The sequence below is a fragment of the Falco rusticolus genome, chromosome 5 (genome assembly GCF_015220075.1).
Source record: "Falco rusticolus isolate bFalRus1 chromosome 5, bFalRus1.pri, whole genome shotgun sequence".
Taxonomy (NCBI): Eukaryota; Metazoa; Chordata; class Aves; order Falconiformes; family Falconidae; genus Falco; species Falco rusticolus.
The window spans coordinates 40,070,063-40,095,319 of record NC_051191.1 but is presented as its reverse complement, the minus strand read 5'-3'; the positions used below and the strand labels follow the sequence as shown (position 1 = coordinate 40,095,319).

Below are 25,257 nucleotides of genomic sequence, written 5' to 3'. Positions count from 1 at the left end.
CTCATGTTCAGCTGCTTAATTCTGTAATTTACTGTGGTTTATTTCTCATTTATTAAACAGGGTAGAGAAAAGGTAATGGTGCCTAACAGACTGCTGTCCCTGGAGCTCTTTCAGGCTGTGGATCACAAAATCACAAATTCAAACTTTGGGAAGTATTTGGCTGGCTAAGGTTCTGTTGGTTCTTAAGGAGTTACGCAGAAGGCAGGAAAATGACTGTGCGAAGTTCATGGTGAGCTGCTGATGCCTGGATTGTCAGCTGCCCAGCACTGCCCTCTTCTCCTGCTGGCTGTCCCCTGTGAGCCCATGTGCTACCAGTCCCTCTGAGAGCACTGAGCTGGTTGCCCAGTGCTGTGCAATCCTTCTGGAGAGCCTGACAAGCCTTGAGAAGCAAAGCTGAACAGCTATATGCACTTTCTAACAAGGCAGATTTAACAGGAGAAGAAACACTGATCTGTGGGCAATGTGTGCTGGCATTTACAGTTCCTTCTGCTGGCATGTCCCCTGTGAAATGTGATTCTCTGCACTCCTTGGGTTTAAGGAAACAAATTTAGTGGAAGCTGATTTTTGATCTTATCTGTAATTCAGCCCACTGGATATGAACTGACATGTAGACTAAGAGAAAAGGAAGACAATTACAAAAGCAGATTAAAACAGGTTCCAAACAAACCAGAGATTCATGCAAAATTTGTTCTAGCAGAAAAAAGTCTTGTGCTTGCTTTGGCTGGTATGATGCACTTCATTTTTTATTTTTTATTTTAAAATGCAGTTTTGTAGGCTACTTCTGCAAGTATGTGATTGAGACTTCATTTTAATAATCACGGCAATTTGAGTACGGACTTTCTGCCTAAGGGATAAACATCTGCCTGCACATAGTAGAAAACATATCTGTGACAGTGAATTTCTGTAAAGCTCTGATTTCTCACCAGCCACCACCAAAAAGGTAATTCTATTTTAGGAGTAAACCCAAATGCACGGAAGTAAAGACATTCACAGTTAAGACATCAACTCTTTTTTCGTCCTGGCTCCACACAATTTGTTTATGTATTACAGCATCTGCTCCAGGTTATGTAAAATCTGTTGCAAGAACTTGTGATATCCGATGAATAAAGGACAAAGTCTGAGTTTAGTTTGGAATTTTCAGGGTTTAGTGAATTCTGCTGTACCCTGTCCCAGGTCTTGCTGCTCCAATTGGTTCAATTGCCATTTATCTCTTTCCATGATTAATGACAAAGCTACTGCCGCTGAGTGCCTTGAGCTCACCACGCTGTGTGTTAGGTACCGTATAATTGTAATGAAAAGACATCCTTTGGGTCAAAGTGCTAGAATGCACATAGTAGTTAGCAGACAAATGTCTTTTTAAATTGGATGGACTGCTAGATTACATTATCAGAAGCAACCTTTGCATTTTATGAGTTGTTGGTTGTTTAAATGAGAAGAATGATCCTCAGAATCAAAATTCTGTCTTTAGCTCAATTTTTTAATATTCAGACCGCATGGACATCCATTTTGACATCACACAAACTAGTTAGCAATCAGAAAGCTTAACCCTATTCATTTCATTCAGATGAGTGGTCTCACTGGGGTTAACCGAAGTGCTTATAAAATTCCTATAAACATGGCTACTTAATTCTTGCTTAGATAATGTTAAATCATTTGATTAAATCCCTCTTTTCCCCTCAAGGCCACCAACAAGGCAAGTTAACAGAGACTCACAAATATCCAGTTATGATCTAGTCCAAACCATATGTATTCGCAAGGAGAAAAATAAAATTAAGAAGTTTCTTTTAACATGAGAAGCTTTTTTTTTTAATGTCAGAGTGAAGACAGAGCAATACTACTGGATTACCATAATTAATTAGGTCAACTTTAAAAAGAAAACAGCTATACATACAAATTGCATTCAGAAATTAATGGGATTCTTCATAAGAATTACATATTTTGCTTTCATTACTTGTAAATGTACACTTTTCCCAAGGACAAATAAGTGTGTTCACATTTCATTAAATAATGCATACTATTATGTACCTGAGAACGTGCAGAATGACAGATTAAAGGACACATGGACAAACCATTTATGGCACTTCTTGACTTCTCAGATCTTGATTTGGCAAGTAAAACACTATGTCTGTCACACAGGTGCAGTGCACTTTGGGGAGACAGGCAATACATACTGAATTACTGCTCCATATTCCATGGTTATATAATCTAGATGGGGTAAGTGTTTTTAATCAGTACGAATACATATTGCAAACAGCAAACTGCATCTAAGAAATGCTGAGATTTGTGGAGTGATCTCTCGACACTGAAGAACATTTTTTGCAAGGATGACACCTGTAAGTGTGACCATTGTGATAATCCCTACTCACAATCACATTGTGATGTTTAACAGCTAACAAAGAGTTAAACAAAGGTAAAGTCCTATATTCTATATTGAATTCTCAATTTTATACATATATATTAAACTCCATAAAGTCCTATATTCTCTTGCTTCAGTAAGAGACTGGCATGTCAGTACAGAAAATGTTGACCTGTCCCGTGGACAAAGCTGGGCTACTGCTCCAGGCAGTGCAGTGGGAGGGGACCGTTTCTGAACAGGTGTGACATGTGGCTTCTGCTTGAGCTGTGCAGCTAGCTCAGTAAACATGAGGTAGGGAACTGCATCGTTTATTTTGACCAAATAACCAATAGCTATGGCTAAAAAAAAAATTCATTGAATAAAGGCTATGCTTGCAACCTTTGGCATTTTCTGCCTCATGATTTCTTAATTGGGTAAATAGCTATTACACTTTGCTAATTTAAGTAGTATTTCCAGGTTTACTTTTGTGTTTATTTCTTTAAAATACAAAATTGTATAAAACCAAGTCAATAGGAAGAGTTTAAGTCTTTTGGCACTTTATTTTCAGGAAAGCATGGTTTCATTACACTCATTCCACATAAAAAGCTACCACTTTTTTTTGCTCAAACCTTCCCGGGCATTTCATCTTCAGTCAGAGCCCAAATGGAAAAATGTGTTCCAGTGGCTATGTCATCACCCTTGCACTTGGAAAATCAGAGTGCATTTTTTCTTCAGAAGTCTCTTGGCTCCTTTCTTCTTTCTGTCCTCAGTCCTTCCTTTCAGCACACTTGTGTTTTTCTCTGCAAAAATATGTTACCTAGAGGACAAGTGAGAAGGTGGCATGACTTAGTGGGCAAAGGAAAAGACATGGGTAGACAGAACCAGAGAAAAATTGCAGGAAGAGAATGGTGGAGCAGAGTGTGGAAGACAGCTGGTATGTAGTTCAAGCTGCTACTGGGATGAGACAAAAATAGAGTATTTAATGTATGCCTGTGGCAATTATCAATATTAATATGACTATAGAATAGCTGTTAGAAACATAAAACTAGGAGAATAAAAATTGATCACAGAATTTATACAAACCATTATGATAATTTAAATCCTTATTATCAGTGTTTACTCATGTCTTAGGGTAGAATAATGAACCTTTAATTGCAGGCAAGCAATTCTATGTCAGAATAAATCAGAACTTGGGTGCAGTGATAACATGTATCCAACAATGCCGTTGATTTTGGCACTCATTCAGCATTCTTTATATTAAGTTTTAATGCAAAACATCTGAAGAACACTGTTAAAAAAGCTGTTAGATACAACCCATATACAATGAAATGTTCCCTATTCTCTCTCCTTTTTTTCCTCCTGACCTACACAGGCCTTATTTTTACAGTAAAGATTCACTTTTTGATCTCTAAACTAAGGGAAACAATGAGCCAAATAAAATAAAACACACATGCAGCAAGCACAGTTGATTTCTGAGGCTGGAAGGGTGAAATGCGGAATGACTCCTTGTTCCAGGAATGTTTTGTTAAGCATTCAGAAATATTGCTTTCTGAAGGAACTATACACATTAAATGGTCTGGAACAATGTCATATCAAAAGACTGATGACTGTGGTTTAAAACCAGGAGATTTTAATCTTAGTCTAGAATAGAGTAAGAAGTATCTGTTAATTTATTCTAGTTTCTAGTTATTCTAGTGTGTTAAAGATATGACCTGTTGCAAACTTGAGACTCATTTGAGAAGTAATATAAAATGTTATTAAAGGGCAGACATGCTAATAGGACAGCAAAAAACCCACTTGTGTCAATACTCAGACTACTAAATGTCTCAGGCACCCTCGCCAAAGGTCCCTAGCCAGCAAACTCCCCTTCATATATTGCCAGAAGACTGTGTCAAGCACCTAAACTGGTCTGAACTGGAGACCTGAGAAGGGGCTTTACTGCTTTTGTGGTTTTTGCAATGCGCTGGTGTGTTCTGGGGAGCTGTGCTAGCCAGTGAGATGCGGCTGGGGCGACCCTGGTGTAGGGAGGCAGGTCTGCTGAACCTCTGTTAAAATCTCTACCATAGTTATTAATGCTTCCTTCAGTGAGTAGGTGGAAAGCCATAAGATAAATGACAACGTTATTGGTGTTACAAATCAAGGGAAGGCAATTATCATGACCTTCCAGAAAACAGCAATCTAAAGAGAATGAAGTATTTCTAGCTTCTGTATGAGCATGGGAAATAAATCAGAGGAAAATTAGGCAACGTTATCTAAAAACAATTCTCAGATTTGGGTGACCAGCATTTTATAATGGACAAAACCCCAAACTCAACCACCTAGCCCCCACCCCACCCCTCTAAAAGTTACGTAGATTTTGCAAATAAATTGGAAATTCTCTGGCAAAAATTGAGTACCAAAAGCATAAACAGGGTCTAAACAGGTTATGTCTACTTTTCTCATCTGTCTCAGCTACTTATCTTGCCACCTACTATGCTTTATTACATTTTTTGTTTTATAAATTAGAGTTTAAAAACAGGTAGAAGCTCAGATAAAAATCATGAAGTGAAGACAAGAATGTAACATTCCTGTTCCAGGTTGAACAAAGATTCACTGTGTCACCAGTGTACTGGCACTGGCAGGAACTGGAGGTGAGTATAGAAAGAATCAGAACGAACCCCAGAAAGTTCAGAACATTATCAGAGCATTATCTTTCTTCAAATACACACACATATATATGAATATACAAATGTTATTTTAAAATTTCAAATGCCAATAGTAATAATGCTGTATTTCATATTTTAACCATTGTTAAACTAGCTCTAATACAAATGGAGTATTACAAAGTCTAAGCAAGAACTAAATTTGAGTTGAGTTATATTTAGGGGAAATGCAGTAGTAAACACTTCAAGTTAAAAGCATTTCTTCACAAAGTAAAATGGAGTCTTTGCAGGACTTCATGATTAAAAGCGAAATTATTTGTTGTTGCTTATAATTGGGCTAATTAGTGGCTGGACTCAGCACAAGTCTATTTTTTCTAGGGAAAGATTTGTTGTACCATATTTTAACTAAGCAATATTATTTTGTATATGTTTAATACTTATTTCTAGTGAAAAGGCTGTGAAATTAAGCAAGAATCTTATTTTGCACAACCTATTTCACAATTAAGCCTTTCTGAAACTAAGGCAACTAAATGAGCAGAATCATTTTGCTTGTTTTGCTCATACAACTTTTATATAATCCACTTACTGCTGATATTTCTTGAGTTCTGCAGCCTTATATTCTTGATCTCTCTTTAAAGATTCTAATTAATACTGAAATACACATACCAAGCTACACACAGAGGCCTCCCTTAACAGAATTTTAAGGCTCTGAGTTCAAGTACTCGAAGGATATAGAAATGCAAGAATCAAGATTGCCAGTGAATTCTCAGGTTCTGTCCCTTTTATGAGTATGCGTAATCTTTAATGATCTTTCTGCCTTCTCTGTTGCTATGCTCACTAAGATTTTTTCAGAAGTTTTTGTTTGGCCAGCTCTGGAAGGTAGCTCCTCTGCCTCAAGAAGCCACTGCCAAAGCTCACGTTGTATTTTTTCTCAATATTGAACATTAATTAGCAGTTGAAACATGGAAGTTATGTGTAGGCATATAAAGTGTTTGCCTTATCTTGTTATCCATCATGGAAAAATCCAGCCCAAATAAAACTGGGCAAGGTTATAAGGCACTTACATCACAGATCAATAGTGGGAAGTATTGGACAGCCTGATGTTAGTGGGGGCTGGGATTGGCTAGTTCTGCCTGAAGTGCAGTCCATAAGGAATGTAAGTAAAAAGAGAGCCCAAATTCATTATTGGTTTAGTAGGCTTTTCATTTGTTTCTTTTCAAAACTCCGTTTTCAACAGCATGGCATGTCCATGTTCTCCCCTGTCATGGACAGCTCTGGAAATACAACACAGGGGATGAAGCACAGGAGAAGGAAAGGTTAGATGTAACCCCTGGTGTGGCTTTCTAGCTGTTTTCATTTCTGGGAAGCAGCCTACAGCTCTTAAAGGAGATTGTAGTCCTCCTCTGAGTCCACAGACAAATCAGTATTTAATCCAGCACAATTAGAAGGTGCCTTATGAGATGAGGTGAAACTAATCTTAAGCTGAGGTCCGGTTTGGCAAACACTTTGAGCCTAAAAATACCCAGCAAAAAGCAGTATTAGAAAATGACAAAGCAAATTACTGCAACTTTTTACTTTGAAACAAGTAATTTAAAAAATTGACCATTGTTACAGCAATGTCAAGGAAGGGTTAAATAACTTGAGAATGAAATGGTACCACACAATGCCAATATCCAGTCCAGCTGAATTGCCACAGACTATGCTATGCAGAAAGCACTAAAAGGCCAGAGTCTCCATCTACCAGATAGGGAAAAAAGGAATCTATTTAGTGAGATTTTAAGACTATTTCTACTTTTGCTTTCTCTGAGTTGAGCCTGGTATCAGCTTCATTGCAATCAATCTGCCTTGGCTTGCTAAAGAACAAAATGCAAACAGGTTCAGAAGCAAAGGACATGACCTCATGGACTTAATACCTGCCCTGCCTTGTGGCTGTTATTAACTCATAGCTGTTGACCAAAGGGATAATAAAAGTTTTGTTACAATTTATGACTGATACTGAATTTTAAAATCCAGAGACACATCTGTTAAATTACTAAGCAACAGTTACCCTGACCATGGTTATTCAGGCTTTATTTTATTGTGAAATATGAGATCACCTCTTTTGCCTGTCAATGTTGAAATAATGATGTTCAGAGTGGGAAGAAATTAAAATACTTAAAACAGTTAACTTGTAATTATTCCTACTTATTGCAGTTAAAGAAACCTTCAGGATTTTGGAGCTGAGAAAGCTGATTCAGGCATTGAGTCTGAAAAGAAATTAAACATTCAATTTATATGTGGAGTTCAGATTTTAGCTTGCAGTTCAAAAATATCTGTGTTTGGGAAAGTATGTAAAGATATACTTGATTAGCACTTTCTTGCATCAGGGGCATGGTACAGTACAAATAATGCCAACTTTTAAAATATACTTTTATTATTTTAATATATAATACATAATAATATATATTTTATTATTAATATAAAATATGTAAAATAGCATTAAGGATATACCCTATAGGAAAAGGAAATTAGAAGCTGACATCGAAGGAATTGAGGATATTTCAAGAAAGTTCCAATTTCTCATTATACTAAAGTGTTACGTTATAAGTTGCATAAGAAAAAGAAAAGTTACCTGAAACCTGACTCAACACATGCAAAATTTTACCAAAGTAGATTTATTTCTTTATAGATCTATGTAAAGTCTTTATTGCTTGCAGTGTAATTAGTGAAATTAGTTTATTTGCAGTTTGTGATTTTTTTATAATTTACTAGTTTGTTTAAAAATTATTTTCTCATCACTTTTTAAGATCCCATTTTATCAGTGATTATTTTAAAAACTGTATGTTGTTAACATCTGAAATTGCAGAGAAAATATCAATTGCTGTCACTTAAAAGAGACTTCAACGAGGTATAAGCAGAATTCTAATGCTGATTAAAGTTGAAACTTATGAAGTGTTTCCACATAAAACATTTTGTTTCATTGGAAAAAAAATAATTCTTTATTCCTTACCATAAAATGTGTCCAAAATATTCTGCATGTGGCTGTTGCTATGAAGAAATCATAGAATCATAGACTGGTTTGGGTTGGAAGGGACCTTTAAAGGACCTTAAACTTCAGCCACATTTCCAAAAGGAAAGAAATGTGAGTGAGCAAATGCAAGCTACCAACTTCACAGCAGATAAAACAGCATAGACAGCATTTCAAGGCCCAGCATTGTAAAGTGCCAGAAAAATGCAAATATGGAGACCTGGTAACTTAGTTCCTTAGGGACCTCATGGCTGTGACTTAACTGCTGCAAAATGTTGGTGTGTTATAAAGCCACTGATTTCAAAATGATATAACAAAGGAATTTACTTCTTTCGGTACCTGTACAATAGCTTCATACTTTCAGGTTCAAAGTGCCAGGTGCCAAACATGTTCTGCTGAGGAAATGTTAAATGTGTTGTTCTTTTCAATTCTCCCCCCATGCTCACTAGCATATATATGGATCAGCATTGGTTTTATCTTTTGGACTCCTGTGCCTTGCTGTAAGGGGTGTGGGCATCAGGGTGCCCACAAGAAGAGGAAGAAGGAGCTTTAGCAAATGGGATACATACTGCCACTGGTGGGTTATGCATGTTGCTTGCATTGTGACTACTTGAAATTACTTAACATCTTATCTAGATCCTGTTTTGTAATCAGTTAGCATTTGAGATGTACGCTTACTTCTTAACATCGAGTCATGAGGTAGAAAGAGTGCAATATGGTTTTAAAGTTTTGTGCCCCATCTGTTTTTAAATTATATCAGCTATTTCAAATTTTCTGTTTGTATTCCTCAAAAAGTGACTTGCCCTTTAGTCAAGCTTTCATTATGCTCCTTCTTTCTTTAGCTTGCTAAATCCACTCTCTTTTGTGGCTCAGATAAATTCTTAAACTTTCAGAATTTGCAGTGGAGCTATTTTTAGAAAATCTGTATAACCTGATGGAGAAGATAATAATTCAGTAAGTATGTTTAGCCCTGCGGCCAGATGAGCTTACAGAGCTTCCTTTGTTCATATAAAGGATACATTTTTCAAATTTCTATTAATGTAAGTTATGAAGCCAATGATTTTTTAACAGAAAGCAATAAATATGAGCATATGTCTAAGTGGTCTTCTGCAGGCAGATACTCCCTTGCTTTGCTCATGCCATGAGTCCAGCAGCAGCTGTGTGGCCCAAGCTACTTAACTATCAAGCTTGAGCAATGTCCATTAAATGCACCCACACAGCTTTCATTTTGTTCACAACATGTGAACAGCAAACTGAGGTCCACCTCCAGAAGACCTTGTAAATATTGCTGAGGATATTATCTTGAGCCTATCTGCATTAAGTAATTAATTGAACAAATAGTACAGTTTTGTGTTGCCACATACAAATAGACTTGAAATACTGTAGTTTCTCTATGTAGATGCTGAGAGGGAGGGAGTCAAGCCTGGATTGTCCTGAAAAGTGTCTGCTTTTGCCTTGAGTTTACTTAGAAACATTTAAAGCAAACGACAGGTTTTGGAAAACTCAGCTATCATTAACTTTGCAAAAGAAATCAAGTGTAGAGGCTCTCCGTGTCATCATATTTGGCCTTTAGATACCACGGGCTGAGCGTTGACAGCTACTCCTTTTTATGGTCTCACTTGTCTCCTTGCATTGAGCCTTATCGCCGGTTAGGCTCATAGGCTTCCCAGAAGCAAGGATGCATGGGAGACCTTCCCTGTCCTGGGGGACAGAGGACCTACCCTGACTTAAATTTCCCTTCCCATAACTTGTTTCTTTATTTTAGCTGATGATAGTTTAAAGCAGAATGCAGAAATGGTGCTGGGAGTCAGAACAGGAATTCAAAATCTGTTCCTTTCAGACTAAGTGCCAAACTACAGAGTCATGTGTCCTTTTCAGCTCGTTTGCCATGGTAAATCACAGGGTTAGAGGCAGACATCAGCTTCTCACATGTCTCTAATGCTTGGCTAAATATCACCTTGCCCCTACATCAAGCAGTCCTGTATCACCAAGATACTGAAGCATGCATCTATCTTATGCACACATTTAAGAGGATAATTTAACACAATTTTGAAAACAAACACTAGACCAAGAAAAGCTCTTAGTCTTGGGAGACAGACAGAAAATTAATTTCAGATGTGTCTGGTTTATTCCATTGGCTTGGAAGAAACTGAACATGGACTTCTGCGCCCTCTCATATGTGGTCTCATCCAGCTTGCCTGCGCAGGAACAGTTAATTACAGAGGTGCAAAAAAGGCATGTAGTGAACTGAGATGATTTAAGGAGAGCCTCCTGGTTAAACCAGATAAAAAAGCAAAGGCCAGTTTGGTGTAAATAGTATAGATCAACATGAATGTCCTGTGTTCCTACCATCTTTTTATACCAAAGAGGTTTTAACACTTCCTAGTTCAAACTATCAGGAAATACTCAGCACTCAATATTTTTCCTCCAAAATGTTGTTATCCCACTCTGATGCTGAGGAAAAAGATGCTAGTTTAAACAGCCCAAAGGCAGCAAGAAAGGGGACAGATTCATATTCAGGAACAGTTGCTGCAGCTGGAAGGCAGCCCCTTGCTGCAGGCAGCAGAGCCCTGGGAACGCTGCTCAGTGCAGCTCCAGGGCTCTGGCTCGCTGGGAGTGATGCCATCTCTCTCTGGAGGCTCCCCATCGCTCTGATCAGTGATCCAACTCTCACTTGCGATTCCTGCAAGATAAATCTTTTAAAGGCCAAGGTATTTTATAATTCTTCTGTAACACCAGTGATACTCTTAGAGAGAATAGGTTTCCTTCCTTTTGTAGATGTGCTTACATCTCATTTTTAAAGAAATACTTAAAACATTGAATTGGTAAGACAATTAGAAAATAAGCTATTGTTTTCGATAAAGTAAATCTCATATGTAGCCAGCAGGGCAGCTAGCAGGAAATCTGAACCCTGATGGTATATTTTAAAGTTCAGAAACACAGATGTTAAGTGGAGATTCAGTTTCTCTGTTTCAGGGTCCAGCTACAGTAGAAGGATAACCTTCTACAAAATAGGAAAATCTCACGTGTGTTAAGATGGCCCCACAGGCATCACCTCCTTCACCCAAAAGTGGGGGGAGAGGTGAAAACTCTTAAGTGGAATAGAAGCTTTTGGAAACAGTGGGCAGGTGCTGCTGGTGGGCCTAGTGAAGATTGAGGATGGCAGTCAGAGGTGTCACAAAACAATGGAAAAGGAGCCAGGAGTTTCACATTAGGTATATTCTTCATTTAGCACAAAGAGAGCTTTGCATCTGACCAAAACACATTGCATTTTTGATGCAGAAACAGACATTTTTATGTTGCTTAATCAAACATAATTTATGGCGTATGTTTACCATGCAACTGCAGTTTTGGTTTCTAAAAACCTTTGGAATTTGGTACAACTCTAGCAAATGTTTCCATACATTCAAGTTATCTTTTTTAAAGGCAAAACTATTCCCAGTATTTCTTTGCCACTGGATTTAGTACATGACCATGTGGGAGAGGTTATGCACATGCCATGTACAGGAACTGGTAGTGCCTGGCTAAAGTAGCTTGGCATAGGCAAGTGTGATCTGGCAAAGAACAGATCCTTTGCTAATGAATCAGCATGAGCAGCTCAGTTTGGACAGAAACAAACTGTAAAATGCCTGATCAGCAGGAGCACTTCCTCGAATACATCAAAGCTGCTCCTTTCTACATGGCACAGCTGAGTTCTTTCCAAGAATTTGTAGGCCAGTATTCTTGCTTTTCAAAGTGTCTTTAAATGGGTACAAATCCTCTCTCCTGAATGTCATGAAACAAACAGAAAGGTATGCAAAAAATTAGAAGCATTAAAATATTTAAATAATCATTCATGCAAAGCATAAGCACAGCTGGAAGCAGTGTCCCCTTGAGTTCTTGCTTATATTCTGACTATATTTGAAATATATGTGTTGCTGTTATTTCTGGGGAAGCATATACATTAAATATTCTTGTTTTCTCTGTCTGAGTACTTACAATAGTTGGGTTTTTTTCATTATGTTTAATTTCCTCTATAACTAAGCACTAAAGTAGTACCTACATTACTGGCATGGGATATACTGCATCAGTAACTGAGGGGCAGTTTTGCCTGTTTCAGCAGAATGTGACAGAAGAATCAGAATTAATATCAGAAGTAACGTGATAGCCAAGTTATAACATCTTCCAGCATTTCTGAGGCTATGGACCAATTCTGTGGCCATCATGCACAAAAAGTAAAAAACAGCAAGTCAATGTATTATTCATTACAAAAGCGTGGTTGTGGTGTTGAGACTGTCTCCCAGGTCCAAGGCAGGGAAGTGGCAATGAGTTGAGAGCTGTGAACCCATCTCTTCCCTTGTGAGGGACAGCCTCAGCACACACACAGGGACATTGTGACACTGAGCATCTGCATCAGCCCTACGGCCTCAGCTGGCTGCAGGGCAGGAGTGGGGAGTGCTCTCAGCCACAGGCTACTCCCCAGCTCGGTCAGTAGGTAGAGGAGACCTGGAGATAATACCGCTCTCATAGGTCTTCATGGTTTGTTTCGCATTTTTTGGACAAATGGTGGCACTGGCTACCTAGTGAAAAAGACAGGGATGGTTGTGATGGGGACTTCAGGTTCATGGGGAATGGCTTGCAGGTTGTTGGTCTCTCGCTGCATGTTTTGGTGCAGAAGTAGGAGATGGCAGAGCTGAGCACAGTTTCTGGCCAAGCCAGGCTGGTTTTTTTTAATCTAAATCCCTCTAATCTAAAGCAGTGTTGGTCCTGTGTCTTAACTTCAGCAGAATTTAGGTGTACTGCATCTAACCCGTGCATGGTATGGATTAGTGATCTTCTGCAAAGTTTTGTATTTTTTCGTAAGAATCAGAAGTATGCACTTGTAAGTAGAAAGGAAAACTTGGACATGTTAATGACTGGGATGAGGTTGGTCCATCTGATAAGCTAAGTAGTGTACCAAGATTTTCTGGTTTTGCTGTTGATGCGTAACAGTACAGGTGCAGTGGCTCCATCAGACCTAGGGGAGGGGGATGACATAACCAGGCTCCCTGCAGAGAGCTTGGTGAAAAGGGAGAAGCTCTTTGGCATATTTCAGGAGTGGTCAAGCATCCAAGATTGGCAGCTGTTGCTGCTGACTGCCTAAGAACTGCTGTCAGAGCACCACCTGTGGCTTCAGACTGAATTTTACAGGGGACACATCACTCCTGTGTGCGAGAGGGATCCTCTGGCAGCTCCTGGGAATAAACCAGCTCCTGCTGTTTCTGAGTGAGCAAAACAAGCAGTTTGCGAGACATGGAGGGCTTGTCCTGGCATTACAACTGTCTCTGCTGAGACCGCGTCAGCTAACCTTGCTGTGCCAGAAAGATCCAGATGATGGTCTGGAAGATGGTCTGCACAAAGTTGTTGTAGAATATATATGAATATATGGACCAAAACAGGGCATAGCAGGATGGAGGGGAAAACAAGGCGCTAGGAGTCAGAAAGCTCTGTGAGGTACTGAGAATGGGGCACACAGGGAGAGAATTATTAAAAAAAAAAAAGTTACACCATAAAATATGCAGCAGTAGGGCAGAGATGCAGCTGAGAGTATCAGAGCAAGACTGAAGCAGAGGGATTAAAGAACAGAGAAGTCAGCAGGAGATGGGGTAAATATTAAGCACATTAAAATGCACAGGGCAGGAAGTACATTTAGAAATGCACAAAGGGAAGACAGTTAGCCTTGGGACTGCTCTAACCCTGCCTTATTATGTGACTCTTACCAAGAGTCCCACTCCTCCCTTGCATGGAAAGCATGAAAGATTTTATTGGTGTTTGTAAAGTTGTTACCAAGACCATAAAGAATTGTTAGCAGGTTGCTAAGCATGGGATAAATTCACTATCACTTACACTCAGTTTTGATACTCCTAATTCTGATTACTCAGCTGAGGTGTGAAATTTGGTGTCCAAGGGCTTCTTCTGTGGTCAAATAGGTGGATATTTCCGCAGAGTGTTTCAGGTCTAAGGTTTCTTTCCTTAGAGAGAACACCTTTGCTCAAAAGGCAAGAGCTTGAGGTAGGTGGCTAATGCAAGCTGGGTTGGATAGAGGACATCACGTGTTCAGAACAGTGCTGTGGGCTTCCTAAACCACTCACTCCAGCTACCTACAAATTTCTGATCTCAGGGCAGGAATCACTGGATGAATTGCTCATGTATCAGAGGTCAAAACGATGAGCATAATACTCTCTTCTGATGACAAAACTTTTGACTTGTGTGGAGTTCACTGATGCTCATAATTAGAAGTATCTGCAAATTTTTTTTCAAAATGGGTACTTAGCAAAACCTGTTCTTTTCCCACTGATTTTTTTCTCACTCAGGATAAAAGTTACTGAAAGAGTTTCCACTGATAAACCTGAGGCAGACTAATTCTATTTGTTATACTAGTGCTAGTTTTCTTTGATGGTTTCAATGGTGTGTGGCAGCTGCAGCTCAAGCTCCTGATCTGAAGCTCAGGCCCTTTTCAAAAGAAGCAGGAGATGTTCTACTCTGACCAAGCTGCACAGGGCATTGCGTGAGTCACATGGCTGAAGGAGACCTGCAAAACATATGGGCTGGCCAGGAAAGGGGAGCATCAGGTTTTCAAACTGTAATTTCCAAAGCTGCTGGTTTTTGTGGTTTATGATTAGTTTCTGAGTCAATCCAACAAAATATTTTTTGTTTCTGAACTGAATCAATGCTCATTTTTAATACTTCAACAACTCCTGTTGTTTGGAAAAAAAAATTTTGGAATTCCCCATAAGACAGATTCTACAGTTTCCATTCGCATAACACTTGCATTGAAGATACTATTAAAGTTCAAGGTATTGCTTAATGAAGGAATGACAAGGAAGATACCTTTCAATGTTTTCTGATATCTTAAATAAACAAAAAAAACTTTCCACGTTTAAAGGGAACATAATTATAGACAATCCTTTAATAAAAAGCACTGTGAATGTGCTTCAAGATGCATGATTAAGTCCAATTCAGGATGTAAGAGACGGAAGTGGGACTGCCTACATGCAGAACGTGGTTCAGATTCTTCACCCAGTCTTAGGGACTTTCAATTTCAGTAGGAGCCTCCTGTGTGGTTTGGATGTTTGGATGTCAATAGCCCTCTTCCTGGGTGCACCCATAATTTTCTATGCAGACTAATTCAGCACCTACCCCTTTTCTGAGAGCACTTGGGGTCCAGAAATGGAGTGAGCTTCCCTGTAAGTAACTCTCAAACTTACTCTGCCTGTCAAAACCAAGCTTCCTTCAAAATTAAATAAGTCCAAGTATTGATGGAGGTGACAGCTGTTTTTTTTTGTTGTTGTAATAACTTGAAAAGGAATGAGAAGTTTGAGTTCAGATGTCTACTTATCTGGCTCTCTACTGAGCTGTGATCAGTCCAAACCCCAATCCCTTACTGCCCCAAAGGCTTATTCTGATGGCTGGGTATAAATCATTATAAAAGCAGTCGAAGGGCATAGAAGATCTGAACAAAATCTGTTGAAGCAGTGACGACTTGCAGCAAAGGATGGCTCTTCACAGGCCCAAGAGGAGAGAAATCCAAAGAGCTTGACTTGGGATTATTACAAAAGCAGTGCTTAGAGCCGTAACATTCACACCCTCATTTTCTTAAAATAGGCACCTAAATAGGCATTTAGAGTAAATCTGATTTCAGTCCTTCAATGAATTAATTCTCCAAGTACAAGGATAGGGACAATAATAGCTGTCTTTTTGTAGGGAGGACATGAAAATAAATTCTTGAATGTGTATGAAGCTCGCAGGTACTATTCTGAATTTTTCCATAGTGATAGTTGGGAGGAAATGGATCAATCTGTCTTTAGATAAGCATTGAATAAGTGGGCAGCTGGTAAGGATAAAACAAAACATTAAAGAACTGCTCATAGCTTTGCAGCAATCTGTTATTAAAAAGCAGTCTAAGTGATAATACTGTGACAGAGTGTGATATGTGATATGATGAAAGTCTTTACTAGATAGAATGCACTATTGTCTTTAGCAGTTCATGCCTCCAAACAGATGAATGAGCTAAATTCTGATTTTCTGAAAGGACAGCTTAAGGATTCCTCTGTTAAAGTATGCTCCACTGTTGATATTTAAAACCAGACAAATCCTGAAAATCCAAAAATATGTGTTCATATCAAAGAAGGTTGGTTTGCACAATCTTGTCAATGTGTTTTTCTGATAAACTGCTCCTGTAAAGTGACAGGCAAGAAATTACAGTATCCCTGCAAGCAGATGGAGGGTGCATCTTTTTCAGTATGAAGTCATGTGACTGCATGTGCCTGCATTCTCATGCACCCTCACTGCCGTGTGGCATATATTTATGTGACATAATTATTTTATCTACTTTTAGACTAGAGTGGTCAGATGAGAGGTAATATTTAAAGATGTAGAGGGTCTTGTGACAGATGGGATGACAGATAAGAATAAAAGGCACACAAAGGAGCTACTGAATGGTCAGAAGCTCCTTTTAAGAAAGAGTAGGACAACATTGCTGACAGAACCACCTACTTCCAATTTGCTCAGCATTTCATGAATGGCCTTATTTATAGAAGTACTCGAAAAATTTTGACCAGTCTCACTTGTTTGCACACAAAATACAGCTTTACATTCATAAACTCTCTGTTTTTTGAAAGGTCCCTTTAGACGTTACCCAGAACGCTTGTGTATATCTGTATACTGATAAGTACTTTTTAGTAGCCCGAAACAACTTCAGGAAGCAAACAGTAAACTGAGATTTAATCAAAGTTTGCATTCAATAAATTAGGTGATTCCCCTGTTATAGTCCAGCGAGATTCTGTTTTCATTGGCATATTTATATTCATTTATATTCATCGAGAACTATCAGCAACACCTGGTAGACTTTGAGATCTCTTCGTTTGAAGGACCCAGTGGCCACTGGTTGCCCAAGAACATCCGTCCTCTTTTCCCTGGGAGGTCCCAGAGGAAGGGGCATCAGGTGGAAGTGCTCCGCAGGGTTTAGCTTCTGGCTGCTGCTTGCCTTCACGTGAAATGACTGGAGAGGTCAAAATGGCTTGGGATACAATCCATCACTACTTGGATAATAAGCACCTCTGCCCCTATTTTAATGCTGCCCGCCGCTCCTCCCGCCCCCCTCCAGCTGACATATGATGCAGTGTATTTGTTTCCCCAGTGTCTGAATGAGGTAAATGTCTGATGAGAAAGGGCTGACTGGAGTCTTGTCCAGATAGGGTAGAAAAGATACTGATGGATAGGGAAAAGAAATGTCTTTGGATATCAGGATATGCTGCAAGACAGTACCCCCTACATACTATGCATTTGTTTTGTCGTCCTCAGTGGCTTTCAGATTCCTAGACATCTTCAGTGGCTAAAAGCCTTTTTTTTTTACTCACCTGTTAGTTTTTACAAAAAATTCAATCTGACATGAAGCTCACCTCTGTGTATGTGCTGTCAGGCTGTTATGCTGTGCTCAGTTGGGAGCTAATCCCACCTGTCTCTGAGCTAAGCAAAGGGTCACCTATCTGCTGTTGAAAGTTTCTTCTGGCTGGCAGGGATTTCAAAGAGTAAAGAATTGCACCAGTTATAGAGCCAATATACTTCAATCCAGCTCTCATTCTGTCATTGCTGGAGTGGTAACACAGAACAGCTGAAGTGTTTTTGTTAATACTTTTTATATCTGAAGTCTAGATATGGGATATTTATGGTAGACAGCTCGTGTGATTTCACTTTACTTGCGGAGCCACCGGAATTTCCTCATCTTCAGAATGTGATATAGAGCTCATCGTATCCCTTGGGGTTATGCATAAGAGCATCTGGCATGCATGAAAAAAGTGTTGAAATGGGTAGGAAATTCAGTCTTCTTCTTTTCTTCTGTTTGGAAAAGAGCCAGCCACTATTTAGGATGAGAGAAAACACCTTGGGAGAGCAGTGCACAGGTAAAGGCAGGAGAGAACTGTAATCCTGCACTGGAGTATCCTGCAAAGAAAAGGTGATGCAACTGATTTCAGCTGTATGGTGTAAAGGGTGATTTTCTTTGTTATTATAAAAGGTGGAGATCAAAGCACTGTTAATTCACCTGAGAATTTGTTTTCTTTCCTAATGTTTCTCTGCATTCATGAAAAGCATGTAGCTCTTCTCAGGTATCATAATGTCTCTAATTCTGCATGAGAAATTGAAGTTTCTAACTGACAGAGGATCAGCCAGTAGCAGCAAGGCAGCTCAGCAGTATTTCTTTTCCTCTCTTTTGAGAAAGGGGATTCGTTACCTTTGTTTGTCTTGATTTTTAACCGATTTCTCCCTCAACAATTTTTCCACCACTTAATTCTGGTTTGACATCTCTGTGCTGACAGAGAAGTTAAGACTGATGACCTTTTATGTTCTTCTGGTCAGAGAAGATGAATCAAAGTAAATTGTTTTACTAGTTAATAAAAACAGCTTTTTTTTTTTCTTTTTTTTTTTTTTTTCAAAAATAGCATAGAGCAAAGGAGTTCAGGGGGCAAAGATCGTGGAATGACAGGGGTGGCAGTTGGGTGTAATCTGGTGGTGGTGTTTGCTAAAAACTGAAGGTGGCTCTGGGCATCTTGCCAGTTTGTTCAGGCTAAGACTTGGCTCTCAGCTCAGGAGGAACTATCTGAGTCTTCTAAGTTCATAATGTAAACAGATGTCAGTTTGGTTTTGTAACCAGAACTAATAAGATTTTAAATAGCCAAGCTATTTTTACTTCTATAATTGACCCTGAGTATACTTGTCCTCTTCCATTCAATGTCAGTAAAGGAACTGTTGGTAAAGAACCTTGGAGACCAAGCTATAGTTGTAGATAATAAAGCCATTAAGCTTGCCATTTTTTGATTTTGATGGGATATGCTTCAGAATAAAACCACATATTCCTATGTATTGGTATAAAAATTGTTTCTATTTTGGGAGAAATCCTGGCTGAAATATTCCTGTGTGGAGCAGTTTTACTGAGGATGATTTGCTGCAGACATCAGAATGCTGCAGGATTTAAAAGATCCCACCACAGATACTGGAAAGAGGGATCCGGGGCTCTATCACGAGTAGTGTGTTCTTGTATGTCTAATAGCTGTGACAGCGGTCAAAACCCTAAGGAATTTCATTGTGCTTTGTGCTGGCAGGAAATGTCCAAGCAGTCATGGCGTATTCTTAATTTTCTTTTTGGTCTTTTTCAGGAGCTGAATTTTTTTCCAGGGCTTGGAAAGCAGCATGTTAATGTATGCTGCATGTCCTCCGGAAGGAATCTAGCATCCATTGACCTCAGAGTGGCGGTGACCAGGCCGGGAGGATGCTGTTCTATTCCCATATCGTCAGGTAGTCCAGCATGCAGCAAAAACCTATCCATACAGGTGTGGTCCCTTGCTAGCTAGGAGTACTCATGTGGAAGTGATACTTCAGATGTGCTAAGTTTTTTTGAATAGAAATATATCTGTGTTTCCAAGCAGAGCTTTTGATGAGTTTCTTCACAGTCTGAGCGTATGCGTTTTGAGGACAGTAAAGCAAGGTCTGATTAAAGTCCATGTGAACATTCAAGTTCTGGATTAGTGCTGACATCTGCTGTTTGTTCTTAACACGTACATGAGACACAGGGCAGGGAATTGCTGCCTGTGTGCTTTTTGCTGTCTCGATTCTATGTTTTATTTGACACAAAGTAGCATTAATAGAAATCACAAGATACAGTAAAACCTCCATAGGTCAACAGCTATTCTCCTGGGAGTTTAAGACATGAAATAGGCAGCTGACAACAAAGATCGAACTGAATTTTTATCCTTTCAAATGACTGTCGATGCTTTTATGTGGGGAAAGGGCTTGAGATAGCTGGCCTAAGGGGTGAAGCTGTCTGCGTACAGGGTGAGTATTTAGCCTGAAAGCTCTTTAGGGCAGGGATCACTTTTCTGTTACTATTTCTACAGGAGCCCCTAAAATACTGGGGTCCTAATCCACAGCTGGCATAGCCGGCTGCTACCACAGGATGAAGGGGTTATGACAACAGTACGAGGGCACTGTGTCTTCATCCTCCTTGCCTGCTGCGAGTCACGGACGCAGCAACACCAGTCCAAGAAGTGTCAGCTGCCAGCCTGGCTTTGAGCATGGGTATCACTCTGAGTCACCTGGGCAGGTGTCACCACTCAGTGTCACTGGGTCCCTGCAAGAAAGACCTGCTGGGAGACAGCAGGTGCTTTCATATAGGTTATTAAACAGCTGTCATGGCCATGGAGTCATTGCTGAGCTGGGCTGGATCAACAGTAACGTGCTTTGTATTGTCAGGGTACTTTGACTCTTTCTGCTCGTGCCAGTCATCCTCCCTTCTAACTCAGCCCAAACAAGCGTATGGCAGAAAGCAGTTTTAGATAACAAGATTGTCTTTGTGTTAAGGTCATCAGTATAACAGACATCAGGGAGAAGATAAACATGGGAGGTTCTGTAGAAATCCCTGATTTATCCCATTAGCACAGCACACGACAACGCTTTATGTTTCCACTCCCAAAAGAAAGGTAAATCCTTCACGTAAATGAAGTGGTCACGTGTACCGATCCAAATACAGCTATGGCAGCTCTCAACTGCATGCTCTTTTCAAGGCATTGGAATTAAGCACACAAATATTCCCAGTTTTAGGATTTGTTCTCTATGTTAAGTATCATGAGTCAGAGTGATGCAAAAATTTTAGGTTGGTTTTAAAATTAGGGAGGCTTTAAAATAACATTTGAATAATTTTGATCTGTGCTGTGGTATTTCAGTCCACTATAGTTTCCATTTTCCAAACTTTTCTCCACAACTATTATTCTTGTCATTCCTTTTTTTTTTCCTTGTAAAGTGCTTCATTCCTTGTCCCATGAATGGAACAAGTTGCCCAGAGAAGTCGTGGATGCCCCATAACTTGAAGTGTTCAAGGCCAGGTTGGATGGGGCTTTGAGAAACCTGGTGTAGCAGAAGATGTCTCTGACTGGTGCAGGGAGGGTGGACTAGATGATATTCAAAGGTCCCTTCCAAGCCAAATAATTCCACGATTCTATGATTCTATAATGACTTCCAGTGGCGCTGGCTAAAGTTGGTAGGGTTCCCTCAGAAGAAAGGATATCAACAGGGTAAAACATTGAAAAAAGTTTAGGTCAAAAATGGAAGGTAAAGCCAAAACATTAATCCCAAAAAGCCTGCAAATTCCAACACGCTTTGCACTGTAGGAGTAGGAATTGTATTCAAATTCTCAGTTAACTTAGTGTGATAAAAAGAGAATAATATGCCTGACACTGAAAATATTTAACATTTTTGCATATGAATTAGGTTAACAAGTACAGTCAGTCTCAGAATTATTATTATGTAAAAGTAGTAGTAGCAAAATTTAGAAAACTTTCTTAAGGTGACTTTACTACTGTGAATTAGAAATAAGTAGATGACAGATTATGCTAATTGCTTTGGACTGGAAGAGATCTGGGCCTTTAAATTACAATCCCAGTGAGTACAAATAATCTCTTGGAAATCACTGAGGTTTTCATTAGCCCAGAGCTGTGGCTGGCACCATGCTTCCTTCCCAGGCCCATGCTGGGACCTGGCCCAAGCTCTCTACACCCCTGAGACCACAGGGGACTGGACAGATTTCCAGATGCCCACGAGCCCCCCCTTGAGAGGTTTGTATGTACCTGGTGTGCTGCAGGGCATGGAGTTATCAGCTTTGCTTATGCAATGGAGGTTTCTCTGGGCACACACTACCACAGCGCACTCAGGTTCCTTCCCTGTGGATCCCAGGGGTGGTGTGAGCAACGGGAAGAAGCAGATCCACCAGCAGCACTCTGTGGAGGAGGTGATTACTCCTCTCTAGCAGTATGTGAACATACTGTTCCCTCCTGAAGCAGGGATGACATTAAGTAAGTTCCTGCATGAAGGCATTTCCACTCCATTTTAATTACATGCAGCTTCAGCAAGTTGCATGGGTGGTTTTAGTTTTAATGACATCGTGTAATTCGCTTCATGAGAACTGAGAAAGCTACTGAGAGCATGAGGGTAGATTACAAATCATACCTGGGGGGTCAGGGGTATTTTGGGTCTTCAGTGCTAGAGAGTCTTTGCTGTATTAAAAACTGTGATTTTTTTTTTTCCAAATAATCTTGTTTAAACATCCCCTGTCATATCCCCAAACATTTTTCTCATTTAGTACTAAAAAAATTTACATCTTCTGCCAATTAAACATTTTTTAGGTCAAATTCACCTTTGGCTGAATTACTAGTTCTCCACAAGGTGCTTGGATGTGACTACACTATTTTGACGTGGCTGTGGGGCACGGTGCTCTCTAAACGTACCTTTGGTGTGACTTTGATCCTTGAAATGGGACTTGACATTTGTGGTCAATTAGAGAATTTGATGTGCTACAAGAACAACCTAGAGAAGTGTGCTACAAGAACAGACAGTCAATGACGTTAACCTGCTCTGATGCCTCTGCATTATTCAGAAGCAGCCAGGGATAAGGAAAATAGAGCAGAGGCTTCAATGTTTATCTGATGCAACTGTATTGTAATCTGAGGTGGCTGCAGTACTAAACTGTGAACCAATAAATAAAATAATTTTCATTACCTATTTTAAATATTAGTTTGGCTTGACCTCCTATTAGTTTAACAGGATTTGACTGAAAAAGATCTTCCTAAAAGTGTTCACTTGCCAGTGCTTGTAACATATCTGGCCTGCATAAATGCCTTCCCAAAAGCTGAGCCTCAGAAAGGTCTCCTGTAACCATGCTCCCAATGCTGAGGAGTGCTCAAAGACTGTTTCCTTGTGGGAAACCTCATGAGTTGCAACATTCTCATGGGAACAAGGATTAATCTTAGCTCTATTTCCACGTGTCTCAGTATGCTGACTGCTGTGTAAATTATCAGGGGGAGATTCCCATTACCCTGATTTAGACAGCTGGTTAGCTCTTCTCTCTGTATCCTGTTTTTACTGACAAAGCCTCACATGCAATCTCCTCTTCTTGCCATTGCATAGATTGAGGAAATGATTCTTATTAATACTAATGAGGGATTACAGTGAGGAGCAATGTGCGGATTACAGTGAGGAGCAATGTGCGGATTACAGTGAGGAGCAATGTGCAGAGGCAGGGTTGCAGTGAGGAAGGGAACAATCTGTTCTCTGTTTCTGCTGCTTTAGGACAAGTAGTGGGCATGTACTACAGCAAGAAAGACTCGAGTTAGACATAAGGAGTGAAAAAAAATTTATAAGGGCAAGGATAGGAGAGAGCTGGAACAGATGGCCTTGAGAGATGGTGGTGCCTGTGGAAGACCACGAAGTCAAGCTACTCAAGTACTGTCAGGACTGGTGTGGGCAGTGTTGGTCCTGCTGAGCTGCAGGAAAAGGGTTGTAATTTGTAACTTTTCTGGGTCCTCTCCACAGAGGAGTTACTTTGCCACACAGTGCTTGGTTCTGGGTGGGCACACTGCCATTACTTCTGTGTGAACTTTGATACCTCTTGTGTTACTGAGATTGGGCCTGGCACTCACAAGCACCAGGTGGATGTCAACTTAACACTTTTCTCCTCCTCTGTCTCTTTACACAGCACAGTGCTACAGCAGCAGGTTACCAAAGGCCGTTGCATGCACCATGTTTAACACTTTTCTCCTCTCTACAGCAAAGAGTGTTTTAACATGTTCCAACAGTATGAAAGCAGGAGGAACCAAGCTCTAGGAAGGAGGCAGGAGGAATGATTGATTAGGAAGGCAGCCAGTAGCTTGTCTAATCTTGGTTGAACTGTTATGCTTTTTTAAACATGATGTTTTGCAAGCTCTCTCTTTTGCTCTTATAAACTCTCTTATTTGTTTTTTCCGTAGTTCATACAACAACAACGCTCTAAGGAATTAGTGTATTCCTGTAGAAAGTTATAGTGCAAGTGAGCATCCATGGATATATTACACCTCTGTTCTGTCCCACTATAATAAGAAACCTTCTAAAAGTGTGAAGAGCTGCTCCCTCCCTTTTTATGTTTGCTCAGCTAGGCAGTGGCTTTTAGCATGTATATCAAACAAAGCAAACAGAAGCACACAGTAAGCATAGTCTACGTATGACATAGTTTCTACCTGCCTTTTCAGGTTCGAACATTAATGTGCACAGCCAGGGAGGAGTATGAATATACAGACAGGGAAAACTACCACTGAGTTATTATGCAAGCTACTTAACACCTAGAGTCATTGCGTTTTTCAAAGAGACTTTTAAAATACTGCATCAATACAAGTGACAGAATACACCCAGGATGGAAGAGGGGCTTCATATGTATCATTTGGCAATGATGTATAATAGGTGTAATATTTGTAACAGCTGTTAGGTGCTCTGAAGCTACACTACATTTATGGAATTTTCCACTGAGCTCTAAATATTCAGGTCACATACACAGTTAAATTTCCAGCAGTGGCACTACAGATAAAAGCACTCCAACCGTATGCCATAATTGTGCTCTATTTAGAGAGCGCAGCAACTCAGGCATTTTCACAGCAGTCATCTTAGATACGGTATACATTCTGCTTTATAAATGCCAATTCATTAGCGCATGTAACACATAGCATGCTGCTCTTAAAAAAAAACGGAGAGTGCTATGTTTCAGTGAGGAATAAACATACAGAAAAAACCTCTTAGAAGAAGGGAAAAAAATGGAGAGGAATGCCAAATTCAGTTTCATCTTTTACACAAAGATCTGTAGAATATCAAATTCCATTTTGTAAAAGGTTTCAAATAAGTTGCAGCCATATGAGTATCCATAAATTAATATTAAAAAGACTTAATTGATTGGAAATTTCCACTTCAGGATATTGAATTGCAATAAATGATTTCTGCCACAGAAAGAATATATCATGGACAGGACATGGTTTTATAACACAGTGAACAAGCATGCGTATTTTTTTAATTATTTGTAGCGATGCTAAGCTAGCTACAATTTCAGACTGCAAGAAAGGCAGAAACATAATTTTAATACTCTGTGGTAAAGGGGTTTTACATTCAGCAAGTACCAAGCCAGCAAGTCTGACCAAAACCAGATACTAAAAATAAAGGAAAAATGATTCTTTTACTGCACTGAGTTCAAATAAACCACAAAGAAGAAAATACTGGAGCTAAAACCCGTGCATTAGCTCACTACTCATGGCCAGAAAGGCATGTTCACCTGTTGTACTATCAGTTTTGAGACAACCAGCATGGCTGTGTGAGATCAGGTATTCATGAAAAGTAGGTCAGTGCGGTCAATGGGATTGAGTTCCCAGTTTGCTAGACTTACGAATAAAATATTTTGTACCTTTTCCTACAAC

General features: G+C 39.6%; 1 long non-coding RNA gene across 3 annotated transcripts in view; it reads left to right on the top strand.

Annotated features, from left to right (window-relative positions):
- The window catches only part of LOC119148827, a 49,543-nt gene that overhangs the window by 14,766 nt on the left and 9,520 nt on the right, over positions 1-25,257 (top strand). The window contains exons 2-4 of one of the 3 annotated variants that reach the window (XR_005104500.1): positions 2,137-2,214; positions 17,853-17,957; positions 19,156-19,329. The exons of 1 other annotated variant lie outside the window; for it this stretch is intronic. This is a non-coding gene — a long non-coding RNA (uncharacterized LOC119148827). The remainder of the gene's footprint in view (positions 1-2,136; positions 2,215-17,852; positions 17,958-19,155; positions 19,330-25,257) is intronic. One more of the 3 variants, XR_005104502.1, reaches the window with a different exon arrangement.